The sequence below is a fragment of the Leopardus geoffroyi genome, chromosome C1 (assembly GCF_018350155.1).
Source record: "Leopardus geoffroyi isolate Oge1 chromosome C1, O.geoffroyi_Oge1_pat1.0, whole genome shotgun sequence".
Classification (NCBI taxonomy): domain Eukaryota; kingdom Metazoa; phylum Chordata; class Mammalia; order Carnivora; family Felidae; genus Leopardus; species Leopardus geoffroyi.
In genome coordinates, this window is record NC_059328.1 from 5124927 (window position 1) to 5140772 (window position 15846).

Here is a 15846-nt window from a genome sequence, read left to right on the forward strand (position 1 = left end):
TGCCCCACTGGGTCATCCCCGTCAACTGCTGGCACAAAATGCTGCGGGAGTCCTCAGATACGCGCCCCGCCCGCTCTCCCCTCGCCCTGCCCCTCCTGCCCTTCCTCCCTCCCGTGCCACGTGCCACACCGAGGCCAGCTGGGGCTCACCCACGGCCCCCGAAATGTGAAATCCAAAGGTCGTGTCGCCGCATCCTCTCTCCTGACCCCCCAACGGCAACTACCACGTTGGCCGCTCACTCCTTCCGGAATGTTCTCCCCTCCTGCCGCAGAGGGCCCCCCTGGCCGTCTCCCCCGCTGCCTGCTCTCTGCAGACTCCTCTCCTCCGCTTCCACCCCTTGATGTTAGCAGGCCCCCGATCCATCGACACTGCCTCCCTGAGTCTTCTCACCCACTCTCACGGCCTCACACGCCAGCTCCAGGCTGAAGACGCCCACACTTGCACCTGCACCCTGACCTCACCGCGAAGCACCGGACGTTCACATCCAGCCGTCCGCTCGGCATCCCGCCCAAATGCGGAATGGGCATCTCAGCCTTCCCGCAGCCAAAGCGGAATCCGATCTCTTGCGCTCACCTTCCTGCCGCAGCGCTGCTCCCCGGGACTCGAGCCCACCGTTCTCGACCCCACTTTTCCCCGCTGCCCTCCTCCCGTCAAAAATATGTCTCAGCTGTGTCCCCATCTCCCTCTCTGCTGCTGCTACCGAGTGAGAGCCACAACTTTCTCCTGCACCAGTGTGAGTCGCTCCTGCACGTGTGGTCCGTTCTCCACGAAGGAACACAAAGGGCCACTCCCATCCCAAACCTCACCAAGGCTTATGCTTTCAACCAGCTTAGTAAGGCGCATGGCACTTAAAGGAACGGCCAAACCCTTACCAGGCCACCGAGGGCCTGCACCCCTGACCTTTACCCTCCTCTCCCACAGCGCTCTCCGGCCTCGCCGACTTCTTCCTGCCCCTCACCTGAGCCAAGCTTGCTGGCCCCAGGACCTTTGCACCTGCTCTTCCTGCTGCCTGGAGGCCACCCTGGGCTTCCATAGTTGGCGCTAAGATTCAGGTCTCCGCTCAACCGTCAGCTCCCGAGTGGGGTCCTCCTGACACATCATCTAACCTTCCCTGGCTCTCTGGCAAACCGCTCTGTTCCCATCACCAACATCGTATCATGAAATATTAAGATATACAGAAAAGTTGAGGGAATTTTACAAGCACCCTAGACCTACCACCCAGATTCTACCGTTAACATGTTATGTTGTTTTATCAGTTCAAGTCCTTCCATCCGTCTGATGCATTTTCCATGCATTTCAAACTAAGTTGCAGACAACGGTAACACAAGCATGTCAGCACAGGTATCGTTATCATTCCCCCGAGTTCGGTGTACCTACAGTTCTCCTCTTACTTTTGAGGTAAAATTCGCACACAACGAAACAACTGAATGCACAAGTGTCGAAGTCCTAGTTGAGGAGTTGTGATCAATGCGTGAACAGAACCCAAGCCCGCAGCAAGCTTTAGAATGTTACCGTCACCCCAGGAACTCCCCCCGTGTGCCTTCCCAGCCGGCTCCCACACCGTGGGCTAGGGTCACCACTGTCCCGACGACCGTCTCCCAGGGACTCGTCTTTCCTGCTCGAGAACTTCATATAAATGGACTCCTACCACACGTCCTCTTAGGCGAGGTTTCTTTCACCCAGCAAAATCTCTTGTAATTCACGCACGTTGTTACAACCCCAGCATTAGTCATTTCTTGTGTCTCCTCCGCCCCCACCTCCCCACCCCCCGGCCCCATCCTTCGGAAGCGAGCGCCGTAAGAGCAGGGACACCGAATTGTGTCTGTTGCTAACTCTTCGGCATCTAGAACCGTGCCTGGCACGTGGGTCTGTGTCTGTTGGGTGGGTGTGAATCCCCAACCAGAAGGCAGCCTTCCTGGGGATGCTCCCCCGCTCTCCCGCAGCCGTGCTGGGGCCCAGCTGCGCCCCGCAGGAACAGGCAGCAGCACTGGGTAAAGACAGCGGGATGGACTCGCTCTTCAACGGCCCGTCCCTCCTCCCTTCCCGCCTTCCTCCGTCCTCCCCGCCGAAGAGGGAGCACGTTTGCTCTTCAGAAATGCGATTCAACTGGCCATGGTATGGGGAGAGGATGTGAGCCCCTGACTCACCCGGGAGAGGTGATTCTGGGGATGTGAGGCTCGATGGGGACGGGAGGCTTGAGACTTCTCCATGAGGTTAGCTTGGAGGATTGAGAAGGAAATCCAGAGTAGAAAGGTTTGGTGATCCCGGCCTGCTAAAAGATTTCTTAATTTGGAGACCAAGTTCTCAGAAAGACGCTGTCAGTTCCAAAGATGTGGGGCCCCGTGGGTCTTGGCTTGCTCTCTTTCTCTCCGCTCTCCCATTTCTCTGCTGGAAGGGGAGGGGGCTCAGGAAGCTCCTGTGCAAAGTCCCCAGCCCAGGTTCAAATCCAAGGACAGGTAGCAGGACACAGGTGCTCCGGGAGCCCACGTCCCCCTGTCATGTGGGGAGATCTACACTATAAATGGGCACCTGCAGTCACCCTGGGGCAACTTTGGGCACGGATGGAGCCCTCACTGGCCTTGGGGGGCCCGCCTGACAGCCTGACAGGGCCTCGTCGCTCTGAGACAGGAGATAGAACCATGCCCGTAGCAGCTACAGGCGGCCATCGCACACGGTCACTCTGATGCAGAAGCTAGGCTCCACTCGGTGTGGTCTGGCACCTCATACGTAGTGAGTATTCAGTTGGGGGCTGAAATCCCAGACCCCGGCCCTTTCTGCAGTGTGACCAAGCGGAAGAGATAATAAGGCCCAGTCACTCGCAGACCCTGGCCTCAGTGTACCAGAGCCATCGCCAGCTCCCCAGTCCATGCTGCCCCCACGTCCCCAGTCCTGGGCCAGGTCATGTGGGTGAGCACCAGGCATCGTGGGTGCCGGCCTCAGGGGCCATCCCTCTGCCCCGTCAAGAGGACCTGGAGAGGCCCTTCACTCAGGAAAGGGTCAGCAGGCTCGCTCAAACCGGCCCGCAGTCCCAGGAGGCAGAGAGGCAGAGAGCCTCTGCCCCAGGGAGGGCTGGAAAGGGCCGGGAACATCCTACGGTGAGCATGAACCCGGGTTCTGCCAGCGTCCTCAGCTGGGGGTGCCAGAAGCAGAGGCTAGGCCGAGGCTGTGCAGGAGACTCTGGGGATGGTCCCAGGTGGGAAGGACCCAGGACCCGGGCCTGTGGGGCCCAGCCCTGGGTTTGCGACAGCACGACAGTCATGATAACGATTATCATGACACAATTCCCTGAGCGCGTGCCTGGGTCAGACCCAACGCAAAACACTTTAAAATCTCCTTGATGCTTGTGACATCACTGCACCACTTTTTGACTGAGGAAACTGAGCCCCAGGTATGGGTTCATTAGCCCAGGGTGACAAGCTGCTTTAGAAAGTAGAACCCAGGGGCGCCTGGGTGGCGCAGTCGGTTAAGCGTCCGACTTCAGCCAGGTCACGATCTCGCGGTCCGTGAGTTCGAGCCCCGCGTCGGGCTCTGGGCTGATGGCTCAGAGCCTGGAGCCTGTTTCCGATTCTGTGTCTCCCTCTCTCTCTGCCCCTCCCCCGTTCATGCTGTGTCTCTCTCTGTCCCAAAAATAAATAAACGTTGAAAAAAAAAAAAATTAAAAAAAAAAAAAAAAAAAAAAAAAAAAAAAAAAAAAAGAAAGTAGAACCCAGACTAGGGGCGCCTGGGTGGCTCAGTCTGTGAAGCATCCGACTTCGGCTCAGGTCATAATCTCACGGCTCATGAGTTCGAGCCCCACATCGGGCTCTGTGCTGACAGCTCAGAGCCTGGAACCTGCTTCGGATTCTGTGTCTCCCTCTCGCTCTCTCCCCCTCCTCCGCTCATGCTCTGTCTCTCTCTGTCTCAAAAATAAATAAACATTAAAAAAATTAATAAAAAAAAAAAAAAAAGGAAACAGGATTAGAACCCAGATCAGTAGAACCACTCAGACCCCAGCAGCACCACCCACTCCCAGCTGGGCCCTGCAGAGCCCCGGTCATGGGTCCTTCCCCCCAGCCCCCAGCCCCCAGCCATCCCCAGAGTCTCCTGCTGTGCCTCGGCCAAGCCTCTGCTTCTGACAGTCACAGCCGAAGAGGCTGGCCAGGCCTGGGTGCATGCCTACCGGAGGACACGCCTGGCCCCGCTGACTCCAGCAAAGTCCCCAGGACTACCCAGACTCGAACAGGCTCTTTCTGTTGCCTCCAATAAGCTAGCGTTTAGAAATTCTGCCCCAAGTTCTCACCCACCTGTTCCCTGAGCTCAAGGCCACCCCACGGCCCCACCCTCGCCTGACCCGTGCCCTTCTGCACTGCTGACCTCTCACCAAAAGCGCCACCCCTGTGGGCATGCATCAGGCAACTGCAGCCTGTGTGTCACCCATGTCTCCATCATACCCCTCTCTCCAGGGTGTCGAGCAGTCAGCTCCACTGCCCCAGGGGAGAGGGGGAAGGAGGCCTGTCTCCGCCAGCCCTCCTGGCAGGCATCACCGTGCTGACAGCCGCCGTGATGCTCCCTGACGCACGGCTGCTCTCTGCTTCCCGGGAGCAGCTGGGGAGGAGATGGGCGAGCCGGGCCCACGAATGGCTTGGTGCCTCTTCAGACCCCTAAGCCTATAAGGTTCAGTTGTTTGGGCAGAGAGCTCCCGTCGAGGGAGGGTCCCCGGGGGCTGTGGGGCTGGCCAGGTTCTGCTGTCTCTGGTCCGTGTCACTGGCAGGCTCCTCGTTGCTGGGACCCTCTGAGGCTCTGGGTTGAGAGAGGTCCAGAGGAGTCCCCCTGCTGAGTCCGGGATTCCCCCCCCCCCCCAACCCCGACCAGCCCCAACCCCAGCCCCAGCCCTGCTTGATTTGGCAGATTCAGCTTCATTGGCAACAGAGCCTGAAGGGACCCTGGCCCAACCCCCTGTTTGCACAGGGAAGCTGTCACCCAGGGAGTTGAGTGGCTTTCCTGGGGTCCCTGAGTTACAGGAAGAGCTGTCTTGAATCCTTCTTCCTGACGGCCGGGCGGCCTTGCGAGACCCCCTTGGCAGTGGAGCCCGTGGGCGGTGGAGCCTCCCCGGCCTCCCAGCGCGCAGCTCAGCACAGCCTTGGTGTGCGATCAGAGTGCAGGCTCACATCGGCCCGGGGTCGGGCTTAATTAGATCAAAGACGACTCTGCCGCCAGAGACAGAGCGTGTGTTCAGCCCCAGAAACAACGCTGGAATTTAGCCGCTGCCGGGGTGCTGATTGCCTCTTGGTGGAAGAGCCACGCCATCGCCCATCCACTGCTGTGGCCGCTTGAGACGTGGCCAGGCTTTTGTAGGTGTGAAGATATTGTCTGCGACAGGGCGGCATGCTGGTAAATGCTTAGCATCTAGGAAAAGCCAAACCACCTGGTGGGTAGCGGCCGCCAGTTTCCGTGGTGTAAATAATTCCCACCTTAGCTGGTTTCAAGAGGCTGATTTGACATCGGTTGGCTTTGCCACATTCCCGCATAGTTAACCAGCAGCCCTCACGAGCCAGGACAAGCCGGCTCCCGAGCACCCCTGCTTTATAGTTTCGGCGGAGCACAGACATGGTAGCTGAAGTTGCAGGACTTGTCTGGGCCTTTCCACTCCTTGCCCAAGACTGAGGCTCCTGCAGGGAGTAAGCTGCCACCATGGAGCTTTCTCAGACCAACTGGGGCCTGCTTTGGGCATCTGAGACCTGACCTCCAAGGCGGTCTCTGTCCCCTTTATGAGTCTGTCACCCAACTGTCCTACAGCAGCTGATGAGCTCAGCAACCCCAGACTTTTCAGGGTCATGCCAAATGAACCCAGTCCTCCCCGCTGTCTCCCCCCCCCCCCGCTCAGGGCAGCACCTTCCCAAGGCAAGGTCCTGCCTCTGAAAATCCTATCACTGGGTCTCACCTGAGGGGGGAGCTGGGCCTTCCAGGCCCACCTTCCCAGCACACCCAAGCTGGGGCTGTGAATCCCAGCTCTGTCCTCACTCCCTTGGGGAGTAACTTAACCTCTCCCTCAGGGCGTTGTTGAGAGGAACAAAGACCCTAAGACTTGGGAGACACTCAGCACATTGTGTGGCACCTAGTAAGTGCCCCATAAACGGGAGCTCGTAGAAAAGGCTGTATCGCGACCCACAGCCACTGTACCTCCGGTGTTCCTCACTTCCTGTAGCGTGTGTGTGTGCGCCGAGGCTCCTCGGCAATCATTGGCTGTTCGTCAGCTCCAGGCCACGCCAAGCCACAGCAGAGCCTTCAGGCAAAAGGAGAAATCGGTGATACTGCTCTTGTCTTTCTTTAAAATTCTGATATTTGGTTCATCACGGGTTTTTGCCTCCATCGTGATTTTTTTCAAAGTTGGCGTTACAATAGCGTTTGTCTTGTTGGCGGAGCGTCTGGGGGCCCCTTTCCGTTGCCACCCGAGGTGAGTGCCCGTGGTCTCACCTTCGTCCCAGTCCTGTCTGGGACGTGCACGGAGGGCCAGCCCGTGCTCACAAGCATCCCTAACAGGCTGATTCAAGAAAACTCAGGAGAAGAAACCGGATTCAGATACTGGAGCTCGAGTGTCCCAGAGGACACATGAGGACGGGATCTTCCAGGCACAGGGCCTGGCCCAGAGTGGGTCTCCACCCCGTGAGTAAGGAGCTCTGGGGCGCTCATGGCTACGCCCCAGAGGAGGGGCCCAGGCCCTGGCCTGTCCCTGGTCCTGACGCTGGCCTCCTGCGTGCCGCCCGTCCCTGCTCTCTGCTCCGTCTCAGCCGGAATCTTCGCAGTGGCCTGCACGTCCCATTTTCACACCCAGACCCGGCTCAGGGGTCTCAAAGCCATTTCCTCGAGCTGTGATCACTTCCCATTACCTCCCACACCTCCCCCAGGGAAATAAAACCCCGACAGAGAGCCTATGAAAAGAGAGTTTTCCCTTTTCTCTGGGACTCCCCCATCCACCATCTGACTCTGGATGCTCATCATTCAGCCCGGGGGCCCACTCAGGTGACCAGGGGCTTCCCACAGTCAGATCTGGAGGTCAGCGGCTCCCAGCAGGCTGGGCCCACGTGCTGGCTGTGACCTGGCAGGATGGGGCAGGGGGCCTGCAGAGGCCGAGGGGGGACCTGGTCCAGCTCTTCACCCTCCAAAGAACCTACATCACCCTACACTTCCTTCCTCAAGCCTCCAGGACCAAAGGGACGTGAGGCGAGGTTTGAACCAGGGCCTGCACCTTGGCCTTGTCCACCCAGCCTTTTCCTTCTGCCCATTTCATCACACACACACACACACACACACACACGCAGACATATACAGACACACACACAGACACACATACATATATGGACACATATACAGACAGTCACATACAGAGACACAAACAGAGACACATACAGACACATACAGACACACCCTGCCCCCCAGCGGAGCCTGACACCCCTGCAGAAGGCCCCAGCCACAGGACACTGCGTCTCATCTCCACGGAGATGGGGGGAGGGGAAGAAGCCCAGGGAAGTCCCGCCTCAGAGATGAAAACACCCCACGGAACGAGTGCCTCCTCTCTGAGATTTGCATGCATTATTTATCAACACCTAGGCTGTGCGTTTCTCAGAAACTAGCAAGAAAGGCCAACACAAGTGGAGAGGTTGCCGGTTCTGAAGGGAGAGCTGCCGCTAAGTGGTTCCCGAAAGCCCGGCTCCATCCCACGCCCCCTCCGCCGGCTCTCCCTGGTTCCACACCACCCACGCCCAGGGTTTTGGTCCCGACCGACAACCCACCGCCTGCTGCGGGGAGGAGGCCGGCCGTGAACACGAGCGAACCGGACGGAGCGAACGGGCTGCTGCTTTGGTACTCTGACCACCAGCAAGACACAATCCTTCCTAGGGCGGAAAACATGCTTCTGAAGGCTCAAAATCAGGCCCGGCTCCGCAAGGTCAAGCGGAAGGTTCGAGTATCTAGAGCAGACAATATTCACGGGGGACTGGGGGCCGGGCAGCCCTAGAGAAGAAGCTGGTCCCATCTGAGAGCGCCAAGGTCCCCACTCAGCTCTCGGGCTCCGTGGCTGGCGCGAAAGGACGAGGTCAATGGGAGGTGTGGGGCCTGCAGGGAAGCCTCCGGCTTGCTCGCCCCCAGGAGCACCCGTGGAAATCACAAGCTTTGCAGAGGTGGTGAGAGGCGACCGGGAAGACGCAAGAAAACCCCTCTCCTCCCATGGCCCCCCGGGAGCACAGGGATGCCCTTCTGTGGTGGACGATGGAGCCCCGAGGGGCTGGGCCCGCCGGGAGCGCACAGCCTCTCCTCCACGGCCGGGCAGAGCCTGGGCCGCATGCCTGCTTCCCCATGCAGCGCCCCATCCTGAAGGCCAGCCACCTTTGCCGGGTCCTGTTTGCTCTCCAGCGTCCTGTGAAGTCCTCGGCCTCCTCTCCGGAAGAAGCAGGGAAACGGAAAGGCTGCCAGGACTCTGCCCTCCGCCTGGCCTGGGCCTCCCTGATTGCCTTTGTTTTCCTAGGCAGCCTCCTCCTCTCCATCCTGCCACGAACGGCTCCCAACCTGCTCCTGCCGAGGCCTTTACAGAAACCAGAAAATGGTTCCCAGTCGAACACAATTCCCAGTCCGCAAACCCGAGAGCTCCCGTGTGCACGTCAGGGCTAGTTTCCCCTGAGTAGCGGCTCTCAACCGCCACATTTACAGCCCGGGGTGGGGGCCTCCCTGGTGGCCATATGATACTGCTGTCCCCTCCGTGACACTCAGCCAGCCTCAGAAGGAATGTGTCCAGGTGACTAAAGGGACCCCGGGAAGGCTTGGTCCTGGAGAGTTGATCACGCACGTGACCAGCTCTCCTGTCTGACAGTTGCTGGAAATCAGGCCCAGGTGGACCCTGGAGACCTCTTAGTGGGTGTGGGGATTCCCTGTATTCAAAGCTCTGGGTTTGAGGAGTAAAGTCACGCCAGCAGAAGGGCCAGAATGGGCTCCAGCTTTCCTGAGGCTCCGGGCTGGTGGTCTTCTCTCCTCGTGCATTCATTCATCTGTTCATTCGCTCGTTCAGGGGGAGTACCTGCTATCTTGCGTTCCTGCAGTCAGCTCACCGTGCGCCTGCCTGCGTTCTGGCCGCCCACGCTGTAGATGTGTTCCGCGCGGGCCCCGGGGGGTGCACACGGTGCTGGCCTCCGCACTGTGTACAGGCTGGGGGATCGAGTGAAGGAGCTGCTGTCCATCTCCTGGGGGCCGGGAAGGGAGGGTGCGGCAGTGTGCAGTTTGGACCACCGGCTGCTTCCTGACCGTTTTCCACCATCGACCTCCTTCCTTTGTCACCCAAGCCATGTGGCTTTGGGCATGTGTCTTAATCTCTTGGATCTTTGGCTTCCCTTTCTACAAATGCGTGATGCAGGGACCTTAGAATTCACGAACTCGCTCCCGTAGAGCTCGGCACACAGTGAATAGTGAATGTTGGGTTCCTTTTTCCTCTGTCTGCCTGACCTTGGGGAAGCCTCTCCCCTTCTCTGGGCCTCAGTTTCCTCACCTGAGAAAAAAAGCTATGGATCCAAAGCAGCGTAAGCCTGGGGCACCTGGGTGGCTCAGTCGGTTGAGCGTCCATTTGGGCTCAGGTCATGATCTCACATTTCGTGAGTTCGAGCCCCACGTCGGGCTCTGTGCTGACAGCTCAGAGCCTGGAGCCTGCTTCAGATTCAGAATCTTCAGATTCAAGGAGCCTGCTCCTTGTCTCTGTCTTCCCCTTCCTGCTCACACTCTGTCTCTCTCTCCTTCAAAAATAAATAAACATTAAAAGCAGCATAAGCCTGACCCCCCCTCAGTTCTGAAGTCTAAAGGCCTGCCTCCCTCCTCTTCCTCTTCTGTGCCAAGTTCTGCCCCCACCTCCCCAAGCTGCCAAATCTGCCCTCTCTGTCCTTGCAGGAACAGCCCATGGGCTCCCGTGCACACAGGAGAAGCCTATTGGCTAGGCCCCCTCAGTGATGGGGCCGGCCTGGGGGTGGGCGGTGACACCCTGCTGTCCCCAAGGCATGCTCCTGTTTGTTCTGTTCAGCTCTTCAGATGCCATGTTATACAGCGCTTTCCAGAAGGATTCAGATAGACTCACAGGTCTTTCCTGGGGGCTTTGTAGGGAAGGAAAGAGCTGGTGGGACTGGTTTGAGGCAGCTCTCCAGCACAAAGCTGCAGCTAGGCCAGTCCCTCGCATGGTGGTGAGGCGCCCCGGGGGCTCTGAGATCCTGTGTGAAATGTGCTAGAGAACCCCACCTTTGGCATCAGCATTGGTGCAAATACAAGGGGTCGGGCCCTGGGCCAGGTGCTGGGGATGCAGAGAGGGACCAGGCAGGTGGTGGCCCTGCCCTGGGGGGTGCTTACAGCACACACACTCATGGGGGCCCAGAACGGAGCACTTTGTAGAAACAATTGCCCTGGAGTTTTCCATTTTACGCATGTAGACTGTCGTGTAGAGAGACTCTGAATCAGCACACGGCTTCCTAAGGCTATTGTGGCAGAGGGCGACCCCCCGCCTTGCCAGTCCAGCCGTGCACATCCCACGGGGCTGGAGCCCCTGCCGGGCAGGGTGGCTCCCAAGCCTGTGCCCCTCAGCTGACATCCCGTGACCTAGAAGAGGTGGGGACCCATCCCCGCACACAGCCCAAGCCTGATCCCCTGAGTGGGAGGGACGTCAGGCACTGGCGTCATCAGCTTGCTCCCAGCTGCTCAGCACATGGGGGCACTGTCAGTGGGTACAGGAGGGCACGCAGGTCCCCGTGAAAAGTCCACACCGGCGGGTGCCAAGCCTCACAGGCCAGCCCCGCTGTGCATCTGAAGGTGACGCCCGCCCCAGGTGACTGTTCTCATCTAGAGGTGCCCCGGGCTTTCTGGGAAATGTCAGAGTGTGCCGGAAGCACATCGCTCTTCCCCCCAGACCCCGAAACACACTGTCCTCATAGAAGATCTGAGGCCACGCTTCCCTCACCGCATTTCCTCGCCTCATATCCACTCTTGGGGCAGTTTTCGGGGCTTGGTTTTGTGCGTGCTAAGAGCGGGCAGTCGCTGTCTCGGGTTGTCCTCCAGGAAGCACATCAGTTAGCCCCCAGTGACACCAGGACCGAAGGTTCCGTGCCAAAGCGGGTCCATTTCCTGCTGGGGTCGTACAGGAAGCCACTGCCCTTAGGTGCTGCTGATCTAGTCCTGAGCACCAAGTACCCGCTTCCCGAGCCGGGTCCTCAGACGTGGAGGTGGACTCCTTGGACACCGCAGGCTGGACAAGCCGCCCTCCCCGGGTGAGACGCTCACCCCGGGGAGACCCTGAGCCCTCTGGGCAGCGCTGTGACCCGAGAGCAAGTCAGGCCTTCTTGGTTTTAGTAGCAAAGACACTTTGTTCCCTCTGCACACGTGCCTCTGACCTGACCGAGCAAGAACCCATCCATTCAGCCTCATTCAACCAACCCAGGCTTCCCTTCTGGGAAGTCATTTATTTTGGGGTTTTTTGTTTGTTTGCAAATAACCTAATGAAAACTCCTTTTTTTTTTTTCCTTTCCGAAACAAAAAAGGAGACCGTAACACATGTCCCACCTACACATCTGAAATCCTCCAAGCATTTCTTTTACATACAGCGCTTCTGTCTGCACGGCACCCTGAGAGATTGCCCTGGCCACCCCCGCCTTTGCCTGCACCGCTCTGCACTTGACCGGCCCCAGGAAGAGGCAGACTGACTCTGTCCGCCATCTTTCCTGTTCATAAAGACATTTCGAGGAGGGTCTCCCAGTGCCTGTTCATCTTAAGGGCAAAGGTGAGCTCCCACTCGAGCTCGGGACTTTCACAGACACAAAGCAATAGAGGTGAAGGCCGTCTCCGGCCCTTGCTGGGAACTGCCGAAAATAGGCCTCGATCTCCCGTGTTTGGGCTTGGAGTGGACACGGGGAGAAAACGGCCCCTGGCGTGTGCTCTACTGAACGTTCCATTCCGCTGTTTGAAATAGGACCTGCATGTGCGTTGTTTTGGTCATTAGTTAACGTATCTGGGTGTGGAGAGAGCGAAAGAGCTAAATAATTACAAACACTTCAGAGATGTGTTTTTTTTTTTTTTTTTTTTTCCCACTGACTAAGGTTAAAATGAATAGTGTTGATCCGTTGCCCAGGCAGTAGGCTTGTTAAAGGAAATGGTATTTAAAATGATTTTTGAGCCAAAGCAATTTGGCTGCTCCGAGGCGTCCTTTATCTTTTGCTTTCAAGAGGATAATAATGTTTAAAAACGAAGTCACTCATACCATTTCCTGTCGGGAAGCCAGCTCAGTGATGGGCAGCTCTTCCTCGGGTTTGTTTACTTGCTCCATGATGGAAAATGCAAACTTAATGGGCTTCCTTCTGGAGAGCCCTCGGTGTTCCAACAAAACAGAGACCGATGCTGTGGTTGAATCCGTATCTTCCGCTGAAGTCTCTTTCCTACATTGTTGCTGTGGGACTTCCCCCCAGCTTGGTTTGAGCTTGCGAGCTAGGGGCTCATGGCCACTAGCTGGTTCCAGGGATTGAGTGGAGGGCTCTGTCTGGATGGAGCACTGTCCCATTTGGCTATGGGGCTCCCTCCCCAAAGAGAACTTGGTGGGTCACCCCCATTGAAAGGTGCTAAGCAAGTCTTCTTGGGTAGGGGTATTTCCTGTGTATCACTGGATTGGGTACAGCTGGAGCATAGGCACAGCTAAGCTGACTTCGCCGTGAGCTCGGGTAAAGGGAAGGAGATGTTCCAGTAGACCCGCTCTGCCCTGGGCTGGGCTGGGCAGGGCTTAAGTGGGTAGTGTGGCTTCTGAAGTCCCAGGGTTCTCTGCTCAGGTGTGCACATGACCAGGTGCAGTCTGCCTGCCTGCCTCTGGCTCACAGAAGCCTAAAGCAGCTCAGGAGGCAGGAAATCGGATGGAAAGAACTTTCCGCGGCAGTAAAATGGGGAGGGAAACACCTGCTCCTTGGCGTTGCCCAGCGCCTGGCACGCGACAGCGGATCTATTGTTCGCAGTCATTCTCTGACCTTTGTTTTATTACTGGAAAGCGTAGCCTCCATTCTCCAAGGAATGGCTGGGGAAGAGTTTCTCCTCTTGGCCACTTCCTGATCTAAGTCTGGCTACAGAAGGAGCCCGTGAAATGTAGGAATGTGATGTGAGGATGTTTTGGGGAGTCTGCGGTCTTGCTGTGTGTGCTCTTTCCTCAGTTTGGGGGTCACGTGGCACCTGGATGGGGGGAGGGTTGCTGCTGAGGCCGCGGCCGTGGCAGGTGGGCCCGTGGAGACACGTGGCTTCGCCCCCGTGGCTTTGCACAGCACCTACCGGCCTCTCCTTCTCTGTCTCCTAGGGATCCTGGCAACCTCTACTATCCTCAGGCTGAGTGGGGTAATTTAGGACGGCCGCTGCTCCCTTGGTGCATTTTAAACACACTTCCAAACTCTGTTCATTTTGCCTTTGATGGGGAGGTGGCCTTCTGGGTTTTTCTTTCAAGAGATGCAGATTTAATGGACTGATTTTTCTCCAGATCTGCTGTTTAAAAAAAAAAAAAAAGGCAGCATTAAAAAAGCAACTCAGAATTTCTATTTACTCAGGGAAAAAAAAAAAACCCTGCTTGCTATTCAGGCCCTAGATTTTCCTGGGAGATTAGTGTACTTGCCTGCCAAGATGTTAGCTAAAGGAAAACACATTTGCTATAGATCAGAAATATTTATCCTTTTCTGGGCAGGAGATCCGAAGAACTTCATCTGAATGTATAGCACCTGGAAATATGAATGAATTCAATCTCCTGAGCTGTGGGCATCCTCCAGAAAGGCCAGTCACTGAGCAGGGGTGTGGAGGGGGAACAGGCAGTCTGTGGGAAATTGAAGCCATGAGAGGGGTCGAGCAAAGCTGCTGGGCTGGGGGAGGGGTGAGGTCAAGGGTCGAGAGGCCCCAGTCCCTGATGAGAGGTGGGGGACTCAGCTAGAAGGACAGCGGTGAGGATCCCAGAGCCTGGCAGCCTTGACTGGCCAGCTTGCTTCGTCCTGGGACAGAGGGCGTTGAGCCTGCCCTGCTTTGTATGTTCTTGGAGGGGGGTTGGGGGCCAAGGTTGGTAGGTGACTTGGGCCAATCCCACTCTTGCTTCTTGGCAAGAGAGAAGGAACCCCAGCTTCTGTTGAGCTCCATGCTGCCTCCCCAAAAAGGAAAGCCCCCATCCTTCAAAGTCTTCTAAACTTACCAGATTCTTCTTTGGTTGCTGCGGAAGAGTGAGAGACATGAGCTCATCAATGATAAAAAATCAAATCATTATTTCTACCCAGACAGCAAGCCTCCTGGTGAGAGACGGGGGACAGAAGTGCGCCCACAGACTGTCAGTTAGCAAGTTTTCACCTCTGACTCTCTCGCTCGTTGGTCTTTATGATTAGGATTCATTTGACTCCTGCAGCTGTGCTCTGGGTTCTTTGAGGGGAGGGTCAAGTTCAGGGTGTGGGGGCAGGGAGGAGCAACAAATTCCCTGTGATGTCAGAGTCCCTTCTAAGACCTTTGGTGTTTGGGACCCCATTTTCCATTCCTAGAAGTGATTTGCCCTGACCACCAGCCAGTATCCACCCTGCTTGAGCAGAGCAGGGCTGAGTCCAAGGCTGTAGGGCCCTGGACACGTGGCCTGTCACTCCGAGGACCGGCAAGGTCTGGCGGCAGGGCAGGGGTGGATCGTTGGCTCCTTCCAGGCAGAGAAGGATCCTCTCTGGTCCCCAGGGGCCCCTGGCCAGGCGGGGAGTAAAGATTCGAGGATCTGCGCTGGGGGGTTTCTGCTAACAAGCGTTCTGTTAACCAGAAGCCCATACCCTTTCACACGGAGCCCCTAGATCTGTTTCAAACAGAATTACTCCCAGAGCTTCTCAAGGATAAAGCAGTCCAGGAAAGACTGCAAATCCTGGGAATTTATAGTAGGGCTGCATGTTTTCAGTTATCTAGTTTGGTCCTGTTCAGAGGTGCCTCCTGGCTATAATTTAATCTCAGGTAGATGAAAGCTCTTTTCCTCTCCCTCCAAACGAGGAGCGACTTCCTCCCTCTCTCGTGGGCCGGGGCCAGCTCTCTGAGACTCCCCAGGAGCCAGCGGGGCGTGGCCCGAGCAGAGCTGGCCATCCGGACCTGCGGGGACGACTCAGAGCAAACGTGTGGTCCTCGTCTTTGTTCAAGGTCGGCCTCAGACAGCTTGCCTGAATAGTCTGGGGCGTCTTTGTACTTGAAAAGCAGCCCCACGTATGGAAAGGTCCACCGGAGAGAGAAAGAGGTATGTGTGAGCCGGTATCGGGCTCCCTGTAGAACAGGGCCGTATGCGGGACACGAGAGCTTGTGTGCGTGACTTTCTGGGTGTGGAGCAGCCTGCAGACAGGAGCTCTGAGTGGAGGTGAGGGCATGGGTGTGAGTGTGTCAGCCCCAAAGAGTGCACGGAAGGAAGGTGTGGCATACGTCATCTGGGACCGTGAGCCCAGCACAGCCTGCACCGGCTGCTGCATTTGGTTCCACGTGTGTTGACACACGTGTCCGGTCTCCCTGCAGCAGACAGGGCGGACATGGGCGCAGTGATGCAACACCCACTTGATACCCCAGTGATGGCCACCCGGCTGAGTGTCACAGCCGCCGCGACATTTCCCTGGAGACCGGCCACCAGCGTCTCATTCGTCTAGTATCAGCCGTAATTAAAAAGCAGTGGCTCGGGGCGCCTGGCTGGCTCGGTCGATTATGCGTCCGACTCTTGGTTACAGTTCAGGTCATGATCTCACGGTTCGTGGGATCGAGCCCCGCGTCAGGCTCCACGCTAAGCACAGACCTGCTTGGGATTCTCTCTCTCCACCCCTCCCCTACTCGCTCTATCTCGCTCTCCGTCAA

At 57.3% G+C, this 15846-nt stretch overlaps 1 protein-coding gene and 1 long non-coding RNA gene across 9 annotated transcripts in view; one reads left to right on the top strand and one right to left on the bottom strand.

Annotated features, from left to right (window-relative positions):
- CAMTA1 (calmodulin binding transcription activator 1) overlaps positions 1 to 15846 on the top strand; it is an 855981-nt gene that overhangs the window by 617521 nt on the left and 222614 nt on the right. The window lies entirely within an intron of this gene.
- Positions 12078 to 15732, bottom strand: LOC123597129. The gene is made up of 2 exons (XR_006711974.1): positions 13297 to 15732; positions 12078 to 13200 (listed from the first exon to the last, which is right to left on the bottom strand). It is a non-coding gene; the product is annotated as an uncharacterized LOC123597129 (long non-coding RNA).